The sequence below is a fragment of the Felis catus genome, chromosome A1 (genome assembly GCF_018350175.1).
Source record: "Felis catus isolate Fca126 chromosome A1, F.catus_Fca126_mat1.0, whole genome shotgun sequence".
Lineage (NCBI taxonomy): Eukaryota > Metazoa > Chordata > Mammalia > Carnivora > Felidae > Felis > Felis catus.
Window position 1 is genome coordinate 63,243,023 of NC_058368.1, and position 22,943 is coordinate 63,265,965.

Below are 22,943 nucleotides of genomic sequence, written 5' to 3' on the forward strand. Positions count from 1 at the left end.
GTGACATGTTTTTGTTGGTGAGGTGAAATTGTAGTGAAATTCAATGGTGGTGAAAAGCTATCTTTAGTCCTACAGATATGAGTATGATATCTCAGGTGAATGCTAGTGTATTGAGTTCATGTTCTGTACTGACCTTATCCACCGATGTGTAGGACCAGAAAATAGAATGGCTTATACACACTAATGACTGGAAACATGCTGCAAGTACTAAAATATGTACGTTGAATTTGAAACATGCTATTATTATGAGAAGAGGATTACTTTCCTAATTATATTTTAATATGAGTTGGCATTTCCAGAACACAGACTGTGTATTGAAAAGGAAGATGTTTTAGATATATGCTAATGCCATCCAAATATGAGAGACACATGGGATTTGGTCTGTCGCCACACACACACACACACACACACACACACACACACAGAATTTTATCTTGAATCTGCTCCCCTTTCACAAGGACTTTTCTTACAGAATGCATTTATGCCTTCCCTTTGAAACTACTTGCTCTAAACTCCATCTATAGCAAACTTGTCAGTAGGACTGTCGAAGGAAGCAGTCAAATTCAGTATACAACTGTTTTCCATATGAGTAACCACCATTTTCCTCTCCCATCACAGAGAAATAGATTGCCAAAATTGAACCTTTGTTATTTGTGATCAGGTCGTGGAAGTGGAAGCTTAATTCTCTGATGAACTGTGCCCACAAGTTTGAAGGGGCACCAAAGTCTGTGGGTGGGCAGGGAGTCAGCACTGAGCAGAGGTGCAAGATAGATGGGAAAATGAAAAATTTTAAATACAGATAAGAGAATAGGAAGAAAAAGAAACCAGAAAGTAAGGCTCTGAAGAGGAAAGAAGACGAAAGCAAAAGAAGCAGAAGTGTGTATTTTGCACCTTGTGAAACATTCTGTGTGTGCGGTATAGGGTGGAACAAAGAGCTTTCACAGTCTCCACAGAATGTTCAGATGGAGTATGTGTTTCTAAAAGAAAGCTCATAAAAAGTGCCTTCACTGCAAAATTCTGCAGCAACAACAAACAACAATGGTTACTGCCGTCTGAGTGCTGACTGTATCATAGATCCTGGAGGCGTATACAGACATGTTTTCCAGTTTCCAATCTTTAAAACCAAACCCTAATGTGGTTATTTATGCTTACTTCAGCTGGAGACAAAAAGGATCAGAGCATTTCAGTGACTTGCCAAAAGCATCAGAGCTCTTAAGTGGAAAAGTCCAAGACTCCCCTTTTGCTACTATACCATTTTGACAGATTTATTTGTAATATTCTACCTTTGCATTATTTCTGATACAATAAGGCAGCATTTGAGTATAGTTGTATTTAGGGCACAGACCCTCAGTGAAAGTGTTTCTGATTGATATCATTGCTTAATCAACATAAGATAGTAGGGCCCACTTTGGGGGATCTGCTTTTCTTTCTCTCTATTCAAGGAAGACTGGTAAGGGCAAATGTGTACAGTTCCAGACTCTCTAAGCCACAGTGATTGATGCAGAGATGGCCATGTGGCCCAGCATGGTTCAAACAAGTGGTTTTTCCTATTATTTTTCTAATGGGAACAGGTGGTAGGGGGCTGTTGATTATGAGACTGTAAAGTCTGGAGTTGTCTGGTTAAGTGTCTGTGACTTAACCAAGAAGAATATGTTCTTCAGGCACTAGATGAGATATGGAAAGAGCCAGATTCCTGGCAGCATTTGGACCTCTAATTCCAAGCATCTCTCTAAGAATGTCCTTCTTAGAATTTTTCCAGTCAATAATTTATTTATTTTTCCTGTTAGCAATAGTGATTTTAAGACACTTAAGAAGAATGCTGACTTAAATATAAGTGAACTCCTGATTTAAAACCAATACAACTTTTTAAATGGCAAAAAAAAAAACAACAACATATCATTTTACTGCATAGGAAATTGATGTTTGCTTAGAACATAAAAATATATTTTTTAAAATGACTATCTTGGGGCGCCTGGGTGGCGCAGTCGGTTAAGCGTCCGACTTCAGCCAGGTCACGATCTCGCAGTCCTTGAGTTCGAGCCCCGCGTCGGGCTCTGGGCTGATGGCTCGGAGCCTGGAGCCTGTTTCCGATTCTGTGTCTCCCTCTCTCTCTGCCCCTCCCCCGTTCATGCTCTGTCTCTCTCTGTCCCAAAAATAAATAAACGTTGAAAAAAAAATAAAATGACTATCTTGCTTTCCATAGGAAAAAATGGGTGATATATGTTATGAAAGTAATAAAGCGAGAAAGGAAACAAGGAGGAAGAAAGGAAGATCCAAATTGTGCAAATAAAATAGCATTAATGTGAATTCTGTCTTTTATAATGCGATGAGAAAACATCGAATATCAGTTCTAAATTTTTGATTGGTGGAAATAAATTCTGATAGCCCCAACCCACAAGGTGGATAAAAGGATATGCATTCAAATCTGCCATCTTGCTTTATTCTAGATGAGGGTAAGTTTGCTCAAAGGAGTAGCAGAGTTCTGCAGTACTCTCAAGATTGAATTCTGTTCACATCTTTCCTTGGCCCTTCAGTCAGTGAGATCGTCTTTGGCTAGATCTGCACATTGGTAATGATATATTATCATGAAAAAGACCAGGAATCCACACTGCATTTATGATAAGCTCCCGCCTGTTTTTATTTGACCTCCCCACCATGTTGTTCACCCTCAATTCACATTCTTCAGCAAATCCAAGGACACCAAGGAAATGAGTTGAAAATCACTGACCAGGAAGACAGGTGGTGTGTCTACGATAGCACTTGACACAGAAGATTGAATTTCTAAAATAAAATAAAATAAAATATCAAGAAATAATAAATATAGAGTAAGTAATAGTTCTGTTGTATGCAAAGCCTAAGTGTTTCCTTAAAGACAATTTATATACTAAAAAGATGAGGTCTCTGGAATAGGTGTGGACTGTCAAGTATTGTGCAGTGTGATTCTATTACCTTTGGTATTGTGAGCTGCCCGTTGCAAAAGGCATGAGGAATTTGAGAAATGTATTTGGAGTATTAGAATTAAAATTGATGGCCATTTAAAAAGTTTAAATATATTCAAATTGTGCTTTGCCACATTTATTATTCTTTTAGAGTTTTTTAAATGTTTATTTATTTTTGAGAGAGAGAGAGAGACACAGTGCAAGCAGGGGAGAGGCAGAGAGAGAGGAACACACAGAATCCAAAGCAGGCTTCAGGCTCTGAGCTGTCAGCCCAGAGACCAAAATGGGAGGACCCACGGACCGGGAGATCACGACCTGAGCTGAAGTCAAACACTCAACTGACGGAGACACCCAGGCGCCCCTGTTTTGCCACATTTATTTTGAAATGTAAAGTTTGTTCTAATTATTAGTGTAATATTTCTTTTACACTATGTCAATTTATATGAATAATTACGTTTTCATATAAGACTAGATTATTGCCATGTAGCATTAACATGTATTCAGAAGTCAGCAAGAAAATAATTTGTTCAAGAAAAATACCAATATTTGTAAATTGCTTTTAAAAAAAGTTGATCCTTCAGAGAACATTTTTGCTTTCCTATAAGCTTTTATAGATTATAAAGAAATTAAATTATTAAAAAAAATTGAATTATTGTTATGAATAAAGATTGGTGAGGGAAGTGGTTGTACCAACGTTATTTAAATTAACTACTATTAGTTTGATTATATTATTATGATTATATTATTATGATTACCAGGATCTTTCTTTTGTGAGAGGAAATAAGATTATTTTGAACAGGTTTTTCCCAGAAGAATAAATACAAATTGTCAATAAACATATAAATCTATGCTTATCCTCACAAATAAAGGAACCCAAATTAAAATGAAATAGTGCTTCCAATGTAATATTAAGAAAATTTTAATGAAATTAAACCATCTAAGTGCAGTAGGCAATTAAGTATAAAACACTCATTTATTTATTCAATAAATATATATTGAGTATATACTATATATTAGGCATTCTGTACCCTAGGGAAGTAATAACAAATCATACAAGTCCCTGCCCCCATAAATCCTACATTCTAAAAGAGAAGACTAATAACAAACAGAAAACAAATAAATGATACAAATTTGGAAAGTTTTAAGTTCTATGAAGAAAATAAGGAATAGAGAGCAGTTAAAAGGCCAAGTAGTCAATGAGCTGTGTCTCTTAGATAAGAAAGGAGAAAACACCGAAGGAAAGACATGAATGATGATGATGGACCAGCCATAAAAATATCTGGGATAGGTCATTGTAGGCAGAGGAGAAACAAAGATAAAGGTTTGGAGGAAAGAATAGGAATGGCATAACCACGAAGCAAAAAGATGACTAGTGCGACTACGTTCGATGAGCAAAGAGAAGAGTAGTAGGAAACATTAAGATGTAGAGGCAGGGACCAGATTGGTTACGGCCTTCTGGACCATAAAAGGACTTCAGATACTATCCTATATAAAATGAGAGGTCTTTGGATGCTTTTTATTGGGAGATTTATATGATCTCATGTGCATTTTTAAAAAGCACTTTTACATCTGTGTGGAGACTGGACTGTGAAGGGGCGTGGGTGGAAGCTACGTGATCAGTGAGGAAGGCATTGCTCAAGGCTTCATGATGGGTGATAGTGGCTTAGATTAGGGTGGTAGAAGTGGAAGCTGTGGGAAGTAGCCAGATTTGAGTTATATTCTAATGTTTGAATTTGTAGCATGTGTGATGGATTAAATGTAAGTGGTGAGGGGAAAAGATCAGAATGACTCCTAGAGCTTGGCCTTTGTAACTAGGTAAATGGTAGTTACTTAAGATGGAAAATACTGAGTGGTGAGAAAAGAGGGGGGGCAGAACCAAGAGTTCCATTGTGAATTTATTAGGTTGAGACATTGGGGAGCAATGTTAGACATTAGAGTGGAAATTTTAGGGAGACAGATATAGAAGGTTGAAGTTCAACTAAGGAATTGGGGCTAGTGATAAAATGGGGGGGTATCAAATTATATATGATATTTAAAATCATGGAGCTGGAAGGAATCAGTAAGAGATAATACAGAAAAGAAAAAGATCTAGGATTGAGTCTGAGAATACTTCAATATTTAAGGGGCAGAAAGAGGAGGTACCTGTAAATGATGGGAAGTAAAAAGTAGCAAAGTGAAAAAACAAAAACATGTTTAAAGTCCAAAGTAAGAAAATATTCCCATGTACTATAATTACGAAAGAGGACTTCTTTGTAGTAGAAAATTTTGAGCGTTGGGTGGAATTTGGAATTCCTATCACTCTGGCCTCAGATATTTATAAGTGCAAGTATTAACCACCATACTTTTTGGTCAAGTGTGGTGGGAGATTTATGATTCTTTGTAAAAAACTCATTTTCATTTCTTACATGGTATCCAAAGTACATTTGGATCAAGAAATGTGAGTGATCAAGAAATGATCAAGAGTGATCAAGAAATGGGTCATTCTTTGGGGTAGGCGTTACATAAATTCAGATTCACTTGAAGTTTTTTTGAATTTTTAACATTCCTCAAAGATGATAAGAAAGTGCTCTTATTTATTTCATGCCTTTCCATCACATTTTAATCTTCTCATATGCCATAGTCTGAAGGAAGTTTTTGGAAGTCTTCTGGAGTCAGGTTAAAAAAAGACTTTTAATCTGATACTAGACATCAGGCTCCGACTTCCATTTATGTTCAGGGTACAGTGGTCCTGAGGTTTTCAGCACCATGAAGAAAAAAGCAGGTAAAATCAGCCTCATGTGTTGATGGAGCAGGGAAGCCCAAGACAGAGAATTCGAGAATAGCAAAAATTCACAATACACACATACACACCCCCTCCACACACACACACACTCCTGTCTCTGTATCAATATTTGCCAAATAGTCACAAAAACTTTTAGACTACACCTTGTCAGTGAAAGCTTTCTTTCTAAAGCACCAATTGCTCTAGATTAAAGTGCGATGAGAAGTAAAATGAACACAGGCAAAACCATACAATATAGACAAAATCCACTGAAGGCAAAGATGCTGATATTACAATACTCTGTGGTGAGCAATTGACAGGTTTAATTCAATGTTGTCATATTATTTCATAATTGTTTTATGTCTTTCTCTAATTAAAAATCCTCATTTTTCCAAATGATATTGACATACCAATATGTCTTACCTGAAACAGAAGGAAAAAGTCCTCGGAATAGCCTAAATAGATAAACGTATTTCATTACAGATACAAACGCAACCACTTCATTGGCCAAAACCAAACAACAACAACAAAAAACCCTCTTACCCAATGGTTAGATAAGCTATTGCCCATGGGCCAAATCTAGCCCACCAGCTATTGTTGTAGAGGAAACTTTATTGGCTATTTATTTATGTGTGGTCTATGACTATTTTCATGCTACTGTGGTTGGGCTGAGTAGTTACAAGGGAGAATGTATGACATCAGAACCTACAATATTTACCACCTGACTCTTTACAGAAACACAACGCCAACTCCTATCTTAGAACTTCTCTTAGCATCTATATGCTTCTATTTTACATACAGCTCTAACGAGTGGTATTATTTATCCTCCCAGGTTGAATCAGTAAAAGGGAAGTGAACAAACATTTGTAAATGAAAGCATTAACCTTTCTTCTTCCCCTCTTCCACACAGTATAATAATGGCCCTTGGCTAAGAGCTTAATTGAGTTCTCACTAGAACAATTACTTCAAACTTTCAGTTTTGAAACTAAGGAAGCTCTAAAGAAGAATGTGGATTCCTTTCTAAATCTCGGAATACTTAAAAGAATATCCACGGCAATTAGGGCAAGTGCTAAACACTATCACACGTGATAAGGTAACTGACTGACTCTATGTAAAGGCTAGTACCTGGAAAACATTTGTTTTTCTCAATATAGATTTAGCCTACTGTTTATGTTAATTAGTTTTATTCTTGGCACATCTGTGTGAATGTGTCAAACAATTCTGATCTTTACTCTTTGAAAATGTGAGAACAGAAACTGACAAGCTGAAGTTGATGAAGGTGGATACAAAGCAACAAAGACCTGATCTGATTAGAATGCACAGGTCACAGTGGCCCTTGTCCCTGGTCTGTTCTGTGGACCTCTGGATGTTTACAGCCAGCATCAATGATTTGGCTAAAGGCTCATGGAATTAACCCAGTTTGAGTGATCGCCTGGAGAAATATATAATGAGAAGAAGGGACTGGATCCTTCAGTAAATTCACTGGTTAACTAATCTTGAACACCATGAAGGATGGGTGGGGATCTCCCCCCGCTCCCCCCCCCAAAAGGAATATCTTTAATAGCCCAAAACAGGAAAAGGGGAAAAAGAGGAGTGAGCATAAAAATTAGGAATTTGCCTCTGACTTCTTAGGTGTTTTTGCTTTCCAATCTGGAAAAATCATATTTCATGCACAGCTTTAACTATTTCTTTTCTTTGTTGCTTAGTAATAAATATGAAAGACTTTTAAGTACAAAATGATTACCCATGTTTTCAATGGCAGAGTACAGTTTATTCCCTTCAGGATTACCTGAAGATATGAGGCTTTGTGCCGTTCATAAGACAGAGACATCTTTTGTTAACCTGCCCGTCATTTCTCCGCGAGATTCGCACGGAGCCTTGCTGAGCAACTACTAAATGACCCTCAGCTGGCGGCTGTGGTAAATGCCGCTGGGAACTTCTGCGCATGCGCAGCACCTTGTCCCATGAGCACCCCCGCGGGCTCGGCCTGATCTCCGCTTCTGAAAAACTCCTGAAGAGATTGAAAAGGAGGAAGCCAGCCACCGCTGTAAAGGCCAAGACTAAAGAGGGATTTCAGGGTGAATGGACTGCCCTTCCTCCCAAGTTTTGCTGTTGAGCCCGAGGTCACAGACGCGTCTGAAGGCGCACAGGTGCCCTCCATGCCTGTGATGTGGCTCCTTACGGAAGAAGGGAGCAGGAGCGTGCCGCCGGATGCCGAAGACCCGCCTGCAGCTCCCCCTGCTCTAGCTACCGAATGGGTAAGAACCACCACGGAGTGTGGTCTCAGGCTGTCCTTCCACAATTAAACAAAAACTGGAAATAAGGTTGACAGAAAATATGCAGGTCTCAAAAGTTGTGTCCGTGTACCTGCCAGTCCTTATCCAGCCCCAACAGTGCTTGGCCCTGGTCTCACAGAGCTACATCCTGCACCAAATTTGTCCCTTCCTGTGCTTTTGAGACCATATGGTTTACCCACAGATCCAGCTGCCGCTGGGCCTTTAGGTGCATGGTGATCCACGTCTTCTGGACTTTGGACACCAGGAATGGGAGGGCAGTATCCTGCCTCTGATAGGGCATACCATCTTGGGGGGGCTCCGCAAGTACCAGGGTCAGCAAGCACCGTCCCATTGGGCACTGTTCCACCTGGAGTCTGGGGATCACCAGCGCCATATCCTGCCTCTGCAGAGTAATATTCCACACCAGAACTGTAATCCTTTTCAAGTGCCTCCAGGACCTTCTGGTGCTCCACTGATGCCTGGTGGCCCCATTCTTACCATTAAGTTAACACTGCACAAAGAGATGATGCTTTGCTTTTTGAAATGTGTGTGTGTGTATGTGTGTGTATACATGAATGCATATAAGAATTGCTGGTTTCACTGTTCTTAGAGGGCGTTCATAAAAGAGTAAGTCTTGAACCTCTCAGAGAAGATATCTGCCTCTTGTACGTGGATGTGCAGTATAGCAGATGTGTACAATCACATAAAAATGCAAAAGAAAAAGCAATTCACAGCTCTGTAAACTGTAGATAACTAGATTACTGATACCAATGCAAATGTCTCTTGTCCATATATATGCAAATAACTTCTGTCTAGAGGAAGGACAGCTGATTATTCTACTGCCCACCACTACTACCCTCCCGTTAAAAAAAAAAAAAAAAAGTTTTGTATCTGTAAATCCATTTTGGCATTCGTGATTAACACGGATATGTGTGGCACTTTAAATTTTCCTTTAAGCTAATTATAACATCTTACTGGAATCTTCTCAAATTAATGAGTGAGATTAAAAAATAAATTTTGACATGCATTTGGTTTATATTTTTATAATTGTCATGGTTGTTGAAAGATAAACTGAGGCATATTAAATTTTTTGAGAGTTTATTTGAGCAAGAATCTATTTGAACCAGGCAGTGCCAAACCACAAGTGGTTAGGAGCTCTTCACCAATAGGTAGGGGACTTTTATAGATGAAAGGTGGAAATAAAGCAAGGAAATTATTGATTGGCTATAGCTTAAGGTCTATTTGGTTGTTTGTGATTGGTTGTTCTTAGGCTTTTATTTCATAATTTCGAGGCATTTACAGGTTTAAATGTTTTTTTGTTGTTGTTGTTTACATAGGTCTCCATGGCATTACAGCACATCAGTCCAATAGCCTCTTTGTTTAATTAATTTCACATGGTTTTATCTTTTTTAAAAAAATTTCTTTAATGGTTGTAATCCCATTTTTAAAACACCAACTCCACAAGAAAAAAATATCCTATTCATCTGTCCAACCTTGGTAGTCATGATGGAAAGATGATTAAAAGGACAAAGTGGAAAGGCAAATGTGGCCTACTCATGTCTCTCTTTGACTTGCCCTCTAGAGGGAGAATGCAATTTCCTGTCCAAAGCCCTGAATGTGGAGCAGCCCTTGGCGGGGCTGGAAGTTCCACAACGAGAAAGAACACAACACACTGAGAATTAACAATCAAATAGGCAGCTCTGGAAATATACTCGGGAAGAAATTCTGATTCCCTCTTGTACACTAAGGGACAAGGACCTCCAAGAAGGGAACACTATAATAGGGAAGGCAGATACTTGGATTACACATGCATTGAGAATTACACGTGTACTCTACTGAGTCATTTGTGAACCCTCATTTAACCTTCATTAAAAACATATAGAACAAATTCATTTATCCCTTTCTGCAGATTTGGAAACTGGTGCTAGAAAACATTGAACACAGATGAAACACCAATTAGGAAGTAAAAATAAAGTCACAATTTCATGCATTAACAGTATACTTCTCATTATAGTACCAGGACGTGGGACCTGTAGTGCACTTTCCCAGAAAGTTCGGCCAAATCTGTCTCACACATACCTCTGGGTACAGTACTTTTATAACCATGCAGTGCCAATGGTTCTGCTTATCCCCTTCCTGTGGCTTCAAAACTTCATGATAGCACTTGCTGCTGCTACCATTGTCATCTTGCTTTCTTCTTAAGAAGAAACACTGTGCGAGTATTATGTTACACTCAACATTCTTCCACTGGGTTAAGACACTCTGCGCTAAATGCAAAAGTGTAGTGCTGGTTCTGGCACTGGCATGCAGACTGGTATTGAGGCCTTCAAAACCAGTGAGACTGCAGGTGATGCTGGCGATGTAGATTCCCACCAAAGAGGAACTGATGACTCTGCTGAAAGATTTTTTTCTGAAGGAAGGAAATACTTTTCACTCACCTTCTTACCACATTCAGATAATAGTGTGATAAAACTGCTTCCTTGAGTCTTTCAGAGACTTTGAATGAAAATTACTCATTATTGTATATAGATTCATAGGGCTTGTTTATTTTTTTACACATAATTTTCCATATATTCCAAGTTGGGCATAATGCCATGGGGAGCTGAGCTGGGGAAATGAATGATTTGAGGGGCAGAAGTCATGCCATAATTCTCTTGAGTCATTTAGCCTAGAAGAAAATACCTTGTATAACTCACCATCTCCTAAAAGTATAACTGAATTACAGTTCACTGTATTAAAATTGATTCATTTCATAATTCTAAGGCATTAAAAGGGTACACTCTGGTCAGTAGAGTGTTTAACATAACAAGAAAGTGTGTAATTTTTTCAAACTTAAATTCAAAATGGTTTTAATAAGTTAAAATCTTGCTACTTGAAACAATGAGCTTTTGTCATTGGGAAATCAGTCATAAGGAACACCTCTTTCACTGAAGATTCTGGATAATGAGGCATCAGTAGGAAACAGGACAGTATCATATTTATTTTCACAATGTTCACCTCAAAGTAGAAATCAATTCAATTGATTCCTGAATTTGGAGGAAGAATATTAGTTCAATCCAAATAATTGAGGTAAAACATGATTAAATATAAGCATTCAATATGTGGCTATATCAAACCATCTCTACTCAAGCTGTGAATACAATAGTGGAAATGATCCCAGTGACCAGACCCTATATTCTGAGGGATTTGGAAAGAAAGAAGCAAGCACTTCCACAGGAAAAGCAAATCCTACTGCCAGATGGAATAGATTGGAACTGTTTGTTGAGGTGATTCATCAGGTATTACATTCCCTTGTGAGAGGGGGTATTAAAAAGTTTAGCTTTTGCCCAGGAATGCATCCTTTTCCCAAGACCTTAAGATTGATACATGATGGCTTGAGGGGGAAGGACAAAAGAGGCAGCAGGTCAGCAAACTGCAGCTAGTGAGCTAAACCCTACGTGTGGACTGTGACTGTTTTTTAAAGACAATTTAATTGAAACACAGCCATACCCATTCACTTGCATATCATCTGTGGTTACAGCAGGGGTAGAGCTTATTGATTGCCAAAGAGACCGTATGGTCCTTTATAGAAAATGTTTGCCAATCCCTACCTTAGTATAACAAGTATAAGTGTGAAACCTGCATCATAAATGAAATACTTATCTGGAAATCTCTGAATTAACAAGCCTTAGCAAAAGTTGCTATATATAGATCTTGACCTTAGAACCAGTAACTAGACTTTGGGGAATAAATTCCTGACTGACTTCACTTTAATTCAAGTTTATCCTACCAGGTACCAGAAAGTTCCCTTGCTCTCTTCTCTACAGTAAATCAAGTATTTCTGGTTATATGCTGTTCTTTATTCAAATCTATTTGGGTTAAGGGATAGATTGTTGTTCTGAAAATTATTGCAATTGAATACACTAATGTTGTTAAGTTGAGCATTCCCTGCAAGCTGATAGCTGCCAAAGATAAAATGGATAGTCTCTTAATCAGCTCAGGCTGCCATGGCCAAATTCCATGAACTGTGTGGCTTAAATGACAGAAATTTATTTCTCACAGTTCTGGAGTCTAGAAAGGCCCAATCAGAGTGCTAGCCAATTTAGGACCTGATGAGAACTCTTCCTGGTTTGTACATGGCTATCTTCTCACTGTGTTCTCACACAAATGCTTCTTTGTGCATGTGCATGGAAAGAGAACCAATCATCTCTCTGGTATTGTTTTGTTTTGTTTTTCTATGAAGCGTTAATCTCATCATGAGGTCTCCGCCTCCACAACCTCAGAAAACAGCATCTACAGGACATTTTCACAAATCAGATCAAATTGTAGCTCAAGCTTGCTTTAAAAAGCAACTACTACAAAGTTTATTTTCTCCCTTTGTTTGTTGATAGTCATTGATTGTTATTTTGGTTGGCAGATACCCTGCACTAACTTTGGTCTCATTATTTATTAATAGGTTTTTTCCTCAATTTAGTACTTGAATTAATTCTAGATATAAAAAGAGAAACTGCAATTGTCAAAGTACTTTTCTGCTGTGTATTAAACATGTATGTTTACTTATTGTATCAAGGCTCTACTTTGGGGATAGTTTTAAAATAGTCTATTTTTTATAATACCTACATGCAGAATTTTTGTTTATTTTTTTCTAAAAGTGGTTTAACCTAGTCTAACCTTATGTTAAAGATGACTCTGACAAAATATATATATATATAAATGTGAAGAAATCTTTTTAGTAGGTGAAAGTGTAGCTGACTTTCTCCTGCAGCCCCACCATGAATGACAACAGATGGATCAGGAATTTCTATCCATCTCTTGAATGTAATCAAAGAGACACTGAGATATGGAGTCAGGAAGCTCTGGGGAGCCAACTGAAAGAACAAAAGCTGAGTTAAATTGTGGAGAGCAAAACAGACCACACTTATAAATAAAGGCATAAAGGAGACCATTTTGCCCAAAGGATACTGAAAGAACAAACTTGGTGACAGACAGAAGCCTTGTTTCCAACGACAGTCCCCAAAAGACCTGATTGTATTTATCCAAACCTCTATAATACACTTCTCTTTTTGTTTAAGGACTCTTCAACAGGTTTCAGTTCCTTGCAATCAATGATCCCTGTCTGGAATAGAAATTGGTACCTATGATAGCGTAGCAAGATAGAGATTCTCAATAGTATGAATTTGTTTAATGTTTTGAGAGAGCAGGGAAGGGAAAGGCTGGAAGAGCTAGGATATTGTCTGTAGGATACCCTGGGGACTTACCTAATTAATTTGTTTATTGTAACCTGATGGGATTTAAGTCAGACCACTGAAAAAATTTTGGGGTACTAGGATGCAGAATATAAGGTTAATGTAGGTATTTCTTATGACCTTAAATAAAGTTTTAGTAAAGGAAAAGATTTGCTGTAGTCCAAGGTGACCCTACTGAGTGTTGAGAATGTAAAGCAGAATGCTCACACTAGTGTAAAAGCACATAGGATTGCTATTAGCAGAAAGATGAAGGGTCCAAGAGTAAAGGTGACTCTGCAATGGGGGGGGGGGGGGGAGAAGGTGTGGTATTTTGTCCTCTGAGAAAAAATATCTGTTAAAGAGTTCCAGAAGAATCAGGTTTTAGGGATTCAGGGAGTCAAGCAGATCCAAGAATCAGGGGAAAGACATTTAAAAAGCAAATCTGGTTGAGGGGTGCCTGGGTGGCTCAGTCGGTTAAGTGTCCCACTCTTGGTTTCAGCTCAGGTCATGATCTCACGGTTCATGAGATTGAGCCCCGCATTGGGCTCTGTGCTGGCAGTGCAGACCCTGCTTGGGATTCTCTCTCTCTCTCTGTCTCTCTCTGCCCCTTCCCTGCTTGTGCTCTCTCTCTCTCGAGGTAAATAAATAAACATTAAAAAAATTAAAAAACATAAAAATAAAAAGGAAATCTGGTTCAAATTACAAAGCTGGCATAGCTATAAAGAGGACACACTAAGCCTTCTTGTGACTTTATAACACCCTCATCATTTGTTAAATTCATTAATTCCTGTATGCTTTCTTACAATTACTACAAGTAAATTGTTTACAAATAAAAATGGAGTTCAGTGCTTTTTAAAACCAGAAATCAGAGTTAGGAATAAATGTTCTATCCCACAGAGTCCTAGAGAAGAGAACAAAATCACAGGAAAGATTAAGTGACATCTGGAAAAGTAGGTCAAAACATGGGGTATAGAAGAGGAGAATAAGATGAGAAGGATACAGGATTAGACCTCATAAATACTCCTGAGCTATTAACTGGCAAGAAACTCCTGTTTTTCCTATGAAAAGTGTGGCAGAAAGCAAAGGGGCAGGAGCTAGGAGAAGAGAGTTAAAGGACAAGAAACTTCTATTAAAGCAGTTCAGAAGATAGGAGAGGAGGCAGAAACAGCATTCATTAGTCTCCAAAGTATACTTTTAGCAAGCATTGTTCTCTACTTTGGGACAATTCTAAATATCTGACATCTGAGGGAAACACCTACACTTTATGAAACTTCTCTTTAATCTCTCACTAAAGTGAAATTTGAAAGAAATAACTTTTTTCCCCTCTGAAAATTCACAAGTAAAACAATTACATATTCTGTACTAATTCAATCTATTGTCAAAAGTTTAGGGTTTTTCGGTTCTTTTCATTGTATAAGATAATCTCTCAGTTGATAGTGCTTAAATTGGGTCAGAAGATAAACCTTGCCAAAAAAAGGGGGGGGGGGGCTCTATTTAGGCTCTGACATAATTCATTTTATTTGCAACTATACATGAATGCTGAAACCCAAACTTATAAATGCACTTTTATATGGCTGTCAAGAAACATAAACACAGCCACTATTTATCTGATAACATTGGAGAGAAATGCAGTTCCCAAATGATGTGAGGTTAAATCTACAAAGATGAGGTGAATTGTGAAGGGAAGCACTTAACTGGTGAAACCAATCAGCATAGACAAGCAATCAAGACGGCATTGTCACTTTTTCTTCCTTGAGAAAAAGATTTATCCTGCTGTGCTTTGGGGACAAAGTATCTTAATTATTACATCAAATGCTTACTTCACTTTGCCTGTCTACAAATCATTAAGTCACCATGTGCCATGAATCTGATTGTTGGTGATTCTAAGCAATGTCAGCTCAAATATCCCTGTGTGTTTACTACCCTGTATTATTTTTTTAAAGAGTTCAGGACACATCAGGTTTCTTTAGCATTTTTAAAAAATGTTTATTTTTGTATTTATTTGGAGAGAAAGAGATAGCCAGCAGGAGAGGAGCAGAGAGAGAAGGAGACAGAGAATCCCAAGCAGGCTCTGCAGCTGTCAGTGCAGAGTACAACATAGAGCTCGAACTCATGAACCCTGAAACCATGACCTGAGAATTGGATGCTTAACTGACTGAGCCACTCAGGCCCCCCTACCTGTATTTTTAGTATCTGCTCACTTACCAGCCTCCCTCACCTGTAACTGTGAACTCTTTGAGGACAAGGATAAATCTAATACAGTAGCGTTCAAAGCGTGGTTCCAGGACCAGCAGCATCAGCACCAGCATTACCTAGGAAATGGTTTGAAATGCAAATTCTCGGGCCTGAGCCCAGACCCTGATCCCAAGACTCTGCTTTAAGGAGTCCTCCTGGTGATTCAGATACCTACTAACGGTTTTGAGAACCACTAATGATGAATCACATTCAGGCACCAAGCACAATACCTGGTAGAGTGTAGAATCCAGAAGGGACAATGAGGTCTATGGGGAAACCTATCTTGTGCTGCTTTCAGCACATTTGTAGCATACAGTGTCCCATTGCCCTAAATCCCATACAAAAAGGTAGGTAATAACCTGTCTACACTATGGAACCGTATTACTCCTTTCTAGGATCTTTTCAATATTAAAAAATACTAGAAGGGTATCTGGGTGGCTTAGTTGGTTAAGCTTCTGACTCTTGACTTTGGCTTAGGTCGTTCAAGCCCCGCGTTGGGCTGTGCACTGACAGCAGAGCCTGCTTGAGATTCTCCCTCTCTCTGCCCCTCCCCTGCTCACACTCTCTCTGTCTCTGTCTCTAAATAAACAAACAAACAAGCAAACTAGAAAAAGTAATGCCTATTGTCTTATGTAGAATTCATTTCAACTTTCTTTTAGAACAGGGGTATCAGGGAAAGCCTCTGATTTAGGTAACAATTCTTTTACTCCGTAACATCCTAAACTGCATTAGGGCGTTTTCTAGATTTTCTCCTTTCTTTCACTATGTGCTCCTTAATGGCAACTACTATGCTCATTTCTTAGACCTCAAGAGCCCAGAACTGTAAGTAGCATGTGGTAGATATCTACTATATATTAAATAAAGGAATGAGTAAATGAACCCTGTAGAAAATCAACTTTCCATTTATAATTACCTAGTCCTGAAATTTATAGATAAATACTTTGGGAATAAGTTCCATCTTCAGAATCCCCTACTCTAATGCAAGCTGAAAAAGTTTTAATCCCATTCACATTGGATAATGCTTATTATCAAACTGTTCAGTCACTCTTTGCTGAGAAAATACAACATGCTGTAGTTCTAGGGCTTAAAAGCATTTACGAGCAGGGTTATTCATATTTATGCCCATTTTCTTCAAAACAATAAGCTACTTGAAAGTATTAAGCCAAGAGTTATAAAGCAACACCTATTAACAGAAGTATAACTTTATGAGTGATGTTATTAAGTCACTAAGAAATAAGACAGGTAAGCTAGAGGTACCTAGATGGCCATGTATTTATTTTAGGTTTAAGTGAAAATGTTCACACCAGGTCCACCAGCTCATTGTTTAAATGGGGCCAAGGACAACAACCACTATAGTTACTAAAAAGACACAAAGCTCTAACTCTTCCTATCTTCCCAACTATCCATACTCCAAGGAATGAAAAGGGGCTTCAAAGGCCTGGATACACTCTTTTCAAAACCACACTTCTATATTGCAGAATATAGAAAATATTCACTAGCATAGAAAATTCTTTGATCTACAGAATTTCATTGAGCATCATTTCAGAATACAGTCTCACAAATTTGTAGAACTAATTCTGATTGTTCACTCTCACTCTAAACACCAATTTTACTTTTTTTACTGAATGGATAGCATCTTTCTTATTTCACAACACATAAACTAAAACCTATGTAAAACAATGCCTTTTTTTCCAATTATAAATATTATTCAAATATTCAATATGTTCAAATATTTTCCAGCCTCATATCTATGACTTTTTCATGTACTATAGAAAATGGTCCCTGCAGGGCACCTGGGCGGCTCTTTTGGTTAAGCGTCTGACTTTGGCTCAGGTCATGATCTCATGGTTCGTGGGTTCGAGCCCCACATCAGGCTTTGTGCTGACAGCTCAGAGTGTGAAGCCTGCTTTGGATTCTCTCTCTCTCTCTCTCTCTCTCTCTCTCTCTCTCTCTCTCTGTCCCACCGCTGCTTGTTCTCTCTGTCTCTCTCAAGAATAAATAAATGTTTAAAAAAAGAAGAAAGAAAATGACCCCTGCAAAGGGATCTTTTGCAGCTAAACTATTTCCAAAATCCTACCTCTTCCACCTCTAATTATATTTCAGTCCATCCTGTAATTAAATGACCCTGTAAATAAAATGTAAGAAAAGCCAAATTCCTTTTCTCAAGCCTGATGAAATTCTGCTTATTCTTTAGCCGAATTGTGAAACTGCCGACCATTTTATTGATACCCTCTTCTGATTAAATCCATGGCTGTAGGTACCACCTAGATGCTGGTGATTCACAAATGTATGCTTCATCTCTCCTGAGCTCCAGGCCCGTGAAATCCACTTACCATTGGATATCTCAATGTAGCTTTCAAAATACTTCTATATGCCTACAACTTTACTTATAATCTTCTCTGTCAAAGCCCATTCCTGTTACTCAAGTCTTTCCATATATGGTTTGCAATCCAAAATCTGGTCACCTTCTTACCCTTTATAGCCAAACCATTTTCCAAATCTTTCTCATCCCAGCTAAATATATTTCAAATCTATCTACTTGACAATATCTCTACCACCACCACCCTAGTCCAGGCCACAATATCTCTGACCTGAATCACTGTAATTTTCACTTAAATGGCCCCACACCCACACTTGAATCTTGCAAGCCAGCAACCTGACTAGATACCTATAACCACAAATCCAATCATGTCACTCCAAAATTGTAACCTGCCCATGGCATCCTATTGCCTTTACAACGAGGTTTGTATATTTTTACCACGATCCATAAGACCTTGCTGAAAGTCTCAACTCTTTACCAAGGTCTAGAAGGCCTTTCCTCTCTGGTTTTACCTCCTGCCTGTCAGCTCTGCACTCTCTGTGACCTAGCCAAACTGGTCCTCATTTTGTCAGTTAAGCCAAATGGGTGCCCCAACTTAGCATCTTAACTCAGACTGCTTCCTCTGACTATAATGCCTTTTCATATCCATTCCCTTTCAATCAGTTTCAAGTTAAATATCACTTTCTCAAAGATATTGTGTCAGGTTATATTTTCTTCCCCAAATGAATAGCAATATTCATAGAATAGCAATACTGTCATCTTATATGTTTTCCCAGAAGCTTGTTTCTTGTCCATCAAGAGTTGAAGTCTATTTCTCCTCCTCTTCAAACTTGGCTGCTTTGTGACTTCTCCAACCAGTGTGGCAACAGTGGTGCTATGTGACTTCTGAGGCTAAGCCATTAAAGAGATGCAGCTTCTGCCTAGTACTTTCTTGGGACAGTTACCTTTGGAACTCATTAATACTGTGAGGAAGCCCAAGCATACGCAGAGGCTTTATTTAGGTGTTCTGGCCAGCTGGACCAACTAAGATCTTAGCTAACAGCACTGAGCGCCACACAGGCAAATGAATGTTCTTCAGATAATTCCAGCCTCTGTGCTCTGAGTTCTCCAACTGAATCCCCAGTTATCAAAGAGGAGAGACCAGTCATCACACTGTACCCTTTTGAATGCTTGACTCACTGAATCTGTAGGCGTAATAGTGCTTGTTTGATGCACTAAATGTGAAGTTAGTTTGTTATGCTTCCCTAGTAATTGGAAGCTATAACTCCCCTGGTCCTTCCTTGAAACTAGGTCCTGCTGTCATAGACATCTCAGCTTACTTTTCACTATGTCTTTAATGTCTGTCTTCTCTTTTACCTTAGAAGTTTGATGAGGATATGGGTTTTATCAGCTCTGTTTACTGCTATATTCACAGTGTAGATATTCAGTAAATATTTGTAAAATTATTGAATAAAATTCTGTTAAAATATATAAAGAAAGAGGAGTTTAGCATTCGGAAATTGAAAAAGAAGCTACAAGGAGTAGCAGAGAAATTATTTTCAATAAATTCTTTAGAAACAAATGAAGGTAAAAGACTATAATGCTGTATTTTGGAATTACATGTTGGTGGTATTTGTATTTCTGAGATAGGAGGAAGCTAAGTAAACATATGATGGGTTACAGCATATATTTTGACATAGAGCCGAGCCAAGACCATAAAGCCCTGGGAATTGGGGAAAAAATGGAAAATATGTTAGTAAGTTAAAAAAAAAAAAAAAGGCTACCCGAAGCTTTTTAAAAGTCAAATGTCCAAGCGATTGCATTACTAGAAAAATTGGGGAAAAAAGGGACAAAAGGGCATGGAGGAAAAACCAGTATCAGAACCCTGTTGTCAGCAGCTCTAAAAAACAAGATCAAAAACTATTCACAGTTAGATTGAGGCCAAGACACAGAAACAAGCATCAAAGAGCTTCTCTGCCTGAATGCTGTCTTCAACAAAGGAAACAAATTATAAATATTTCATTGAAATTGACATGGATAGAGACCTTAACACTTTCTTCTATATCAAATTTGGTAAATCAATGATAGAAGTCTCTTTTCTAATAATGTCAGATGTGAAAGTTATATAGGTAAGTTCTCTAATACCATTTTCACTACCAGGTCATCAGGGCTTCAAACCTGATTTTTTCTTTTGTTGAATTTTTCAGGATTCTAATTCTCAAGATATATTAGGTCCATTTGTGTTATGATATACAATTATGCATTTATGAAATTGACTTAAGAGAGTGTTTAAAATAAAAGCAAATATGCATATAAAAAAGAAATGGATAGATATTCATACTTTATGTTATTAAGAAAACCTTGATAAAATTATTTTCATGGATACTTTAAAATCGCAATGTAATTAAAACCTGGATAAATAAAAAATTATAGTTTAAAATCTATAAAGGGAAATCAGCATTTCTTCTGAAGAAAGAAAGGGGAACAATGAGGTACTACAAGGACTAGTGCTAAAATAGATTTGTTTTAACTGATGTAGAAGAGCAGACAATAAATTCTCTAACGTTATTTCAAAACCAAGCACTTTAAGATAATGAAATGCCCAGTCAAATGGGTTGTCCTGAAAGATGTCTACAGTGGATAGAAAAAGCCAGCAAAGCTTTACTATAAGCATATGTAAGATAATGTATTAAATAAAAAGTAATCCAAATCCATTTACCATCTAATTGGGTCTCAGTTATCAGCAAAATTCAAGAAACAGTCAGAGAGGACTTTGTAGATTGACAATCCCTAAAGGCATCAATGTAATGCTCTTTTAGTTAGCACCTTTAAACAGAAAGTCTTCTAAAACACCACACTGAAAAAGTAGCCAGGCATACAGCCTCTATTCAAAAACTAATTCCTGAACTGCCCAAATCAATCTCTCAGCTCATCCAGTCTTGCTCTAATTTAACAGCAATGAACCCCAGTATTCATTTCCCCTTATGGTAGTCAGCTCTCAGATTTGACAACCTGAGCTAGTTCCAACTAAAATCCCGCCCATCTGCCCACTGCAAAGCCTCACCAGCAAGCTTCGTCATATCTATTCTCGCTAGATGTGGCTTTTCCCTAAGCACAGCCCCCTACCAAGTGGAGGGTGCCTCACAGGAAGAGCTGGACATAGTGTCCTGCTAAGGCCACAAGGACAAATAAAGCAATGGAGCAATGGGCATTATTTCAACATGTATTATAGGAAATTTTTTTTAGTGGAAATACATTTAACTTTATATAATGAAAACAAGAAGAAAATTAAGTTTTACCTCACTGAAATTTGGTTGTGTATATCCTTTCTAGATAGCATCAATGCCAGGAAAAAAAGCTGAATTTTGCCTAATTTATGTTGATGTTGCATGAATATAAATGTCACCATCCTTATTTCTGAGCAGTTACAATCACATCACTGCAGAATATTCTTGGTTTAAATTACAGTATTGTCAAATTAGCAAGAACATAAATAGGCAAGAATAGCAACGAAATCGTTAAGCATATATGCTTTCTAAATTACAATATGTGCAATAATATGTACATTCTTTGGGAAATGCTGTTATCGTATAACTGAAAAATGGCAATTGAATATAAATGTCTTATGTATTTCTGTGTCTTTTAACTCCCATTGCAGAACACCACTATCTAAACAACTGATCTTCATGGTTTATAATTACAAAGTGCCATATGCCTTTCTTTTAATTAAAATAATTTCCATATTATATCCACTCAGTTTTATTAAAATAAAACCAAAAAGAAAAAAGAAAAAAAAAAGCCTGAGTTGACTACAAGATTAACACACAGGCATAACTTAATTCTGCATGAGATCACTCATTTCTATGAACTATATATATATTTTTTAATTCTGTAGAATATCAGCAAAACCTGTCTGAATCAGAGATGTCAATGATGGAATGGTACAATTCCCTTTACATTCATGGTGTCCCAAACACAACAAAGGCAGATTTTTAAAACAGGCTGAGACCATTTGTTCATGCCTTCAATATACATGTTTTCAAACTTACTGGTGTATAGTATGCTTTTGCCATCTACTGGAACAATGATATACTGCAGTTGCAATAATTTTTGCAGCGGTAAGAATGGAAACAATGGTGATTAAACCAGGTTAAGCAGACATTTTAAAGATAACTTCTCAGGGCTCTGAGAAGAGTAAACATTCACTTTCAAGAATTCTAGGAAAGAGATCTTCCAAAATTAGAGACCTTCATGGATGCCTAAGACCTTTCCTTTATCATAAGATTCCTTTCTCTTTCTAAAGGCTCTTTTAAAATGCAAGTATGTCTGTTTTAAATGTGCGAGGCTATAATGAGACAAGAGAACAAAGTATTGACTCCCAAAAGCTGGATGCTTAGATAATAGAGGGGAAAATCAGACTGAATCATTTTCAGTTAACAGTAATTTTTGCTGAAGATTAATTTTGAACTTTTCCATAAATATGATCGATCTGAAATTTTCATCTTTATTTGACAGGTTTCCCGTGGTTTCCTTGCATTTAGAGACCACTGTTAACATTCCACTGTATTTTTAATTTATAATAGCATTTTAATCTTGCAATTCTCTGAAGTTGGTAGATTCAACATTATTACCATCATCTGAGTGGTTTGAAAACTGAAGTTGAGAGAATTGTAGCAGGCTGACTCCAGATGGCCTCCAATGATATTCATGCCCTTGGGTAATTTTCTCCTTTTGAGTATAGGCTAGAGCTAGAGAAGTGCCTCTAAAAATAGCATACAATAGAAGAATGGAATGTCACTTGTGAGATAGGGTTATAAAAGACTTGACTTCTTTCTTTCTCTCTCCCTCTCTTTCTTCCTCTGGCTCTTCTTATTGGCTCGCTCTAATGAAGCAGCCACCATATTGTGAGCTGACCTATGGAGAAGCTACAGGGAATGAAAGAATGCCACTGACCAACAGCCAGTGAGAAACTGAGGCCCCCAGTCCAACAACCCATGGGAACCTGAATCCTGCCAAAAGAATGTGAGTAAACTTTATAGGGGATCTTTCCCCATAAAGAACTTTGAGGTAACTCAGCTCTAGAATCATCTTGATTAAAGTACTGTGAGGGACTGTGAGCCAAAGAACCCAGCTAAATTACACAGATGTTTCATGCATGGAAACCATTTAAATCAAAAATGTGCTTTTAATTCTAAGGTAATAAGTTTTAGGGAAATTTGGTATGCAGCA

At 37.7% G+C, this 22,943-nt stretch overlaps 1 long non-coding RNA gene across 1 annotated transcript in view; it reads left to right on the plus strand.

Annotated features, from left to right (window-relative positions):
• Positions 1-7,213: 7,213 nt before the first annotated feature.
• The window catches only part of LOC123384661, a 37,892-nt gene continuing 22,162 nt past the window's right edge, over positions 7,214-22,943 (plus strand). The window contains exons 1-2 of the long non-coding RNA XR_006596130.1: positions 7,214-7,958; positions 22,606-22,736. This is a non-coding gene — a long non-coding RNA (uncharacterized LOC123384661). The remainder of the gene's footprint in view (positions 7,959-22,605; positions 22,737-22,943) is intronic.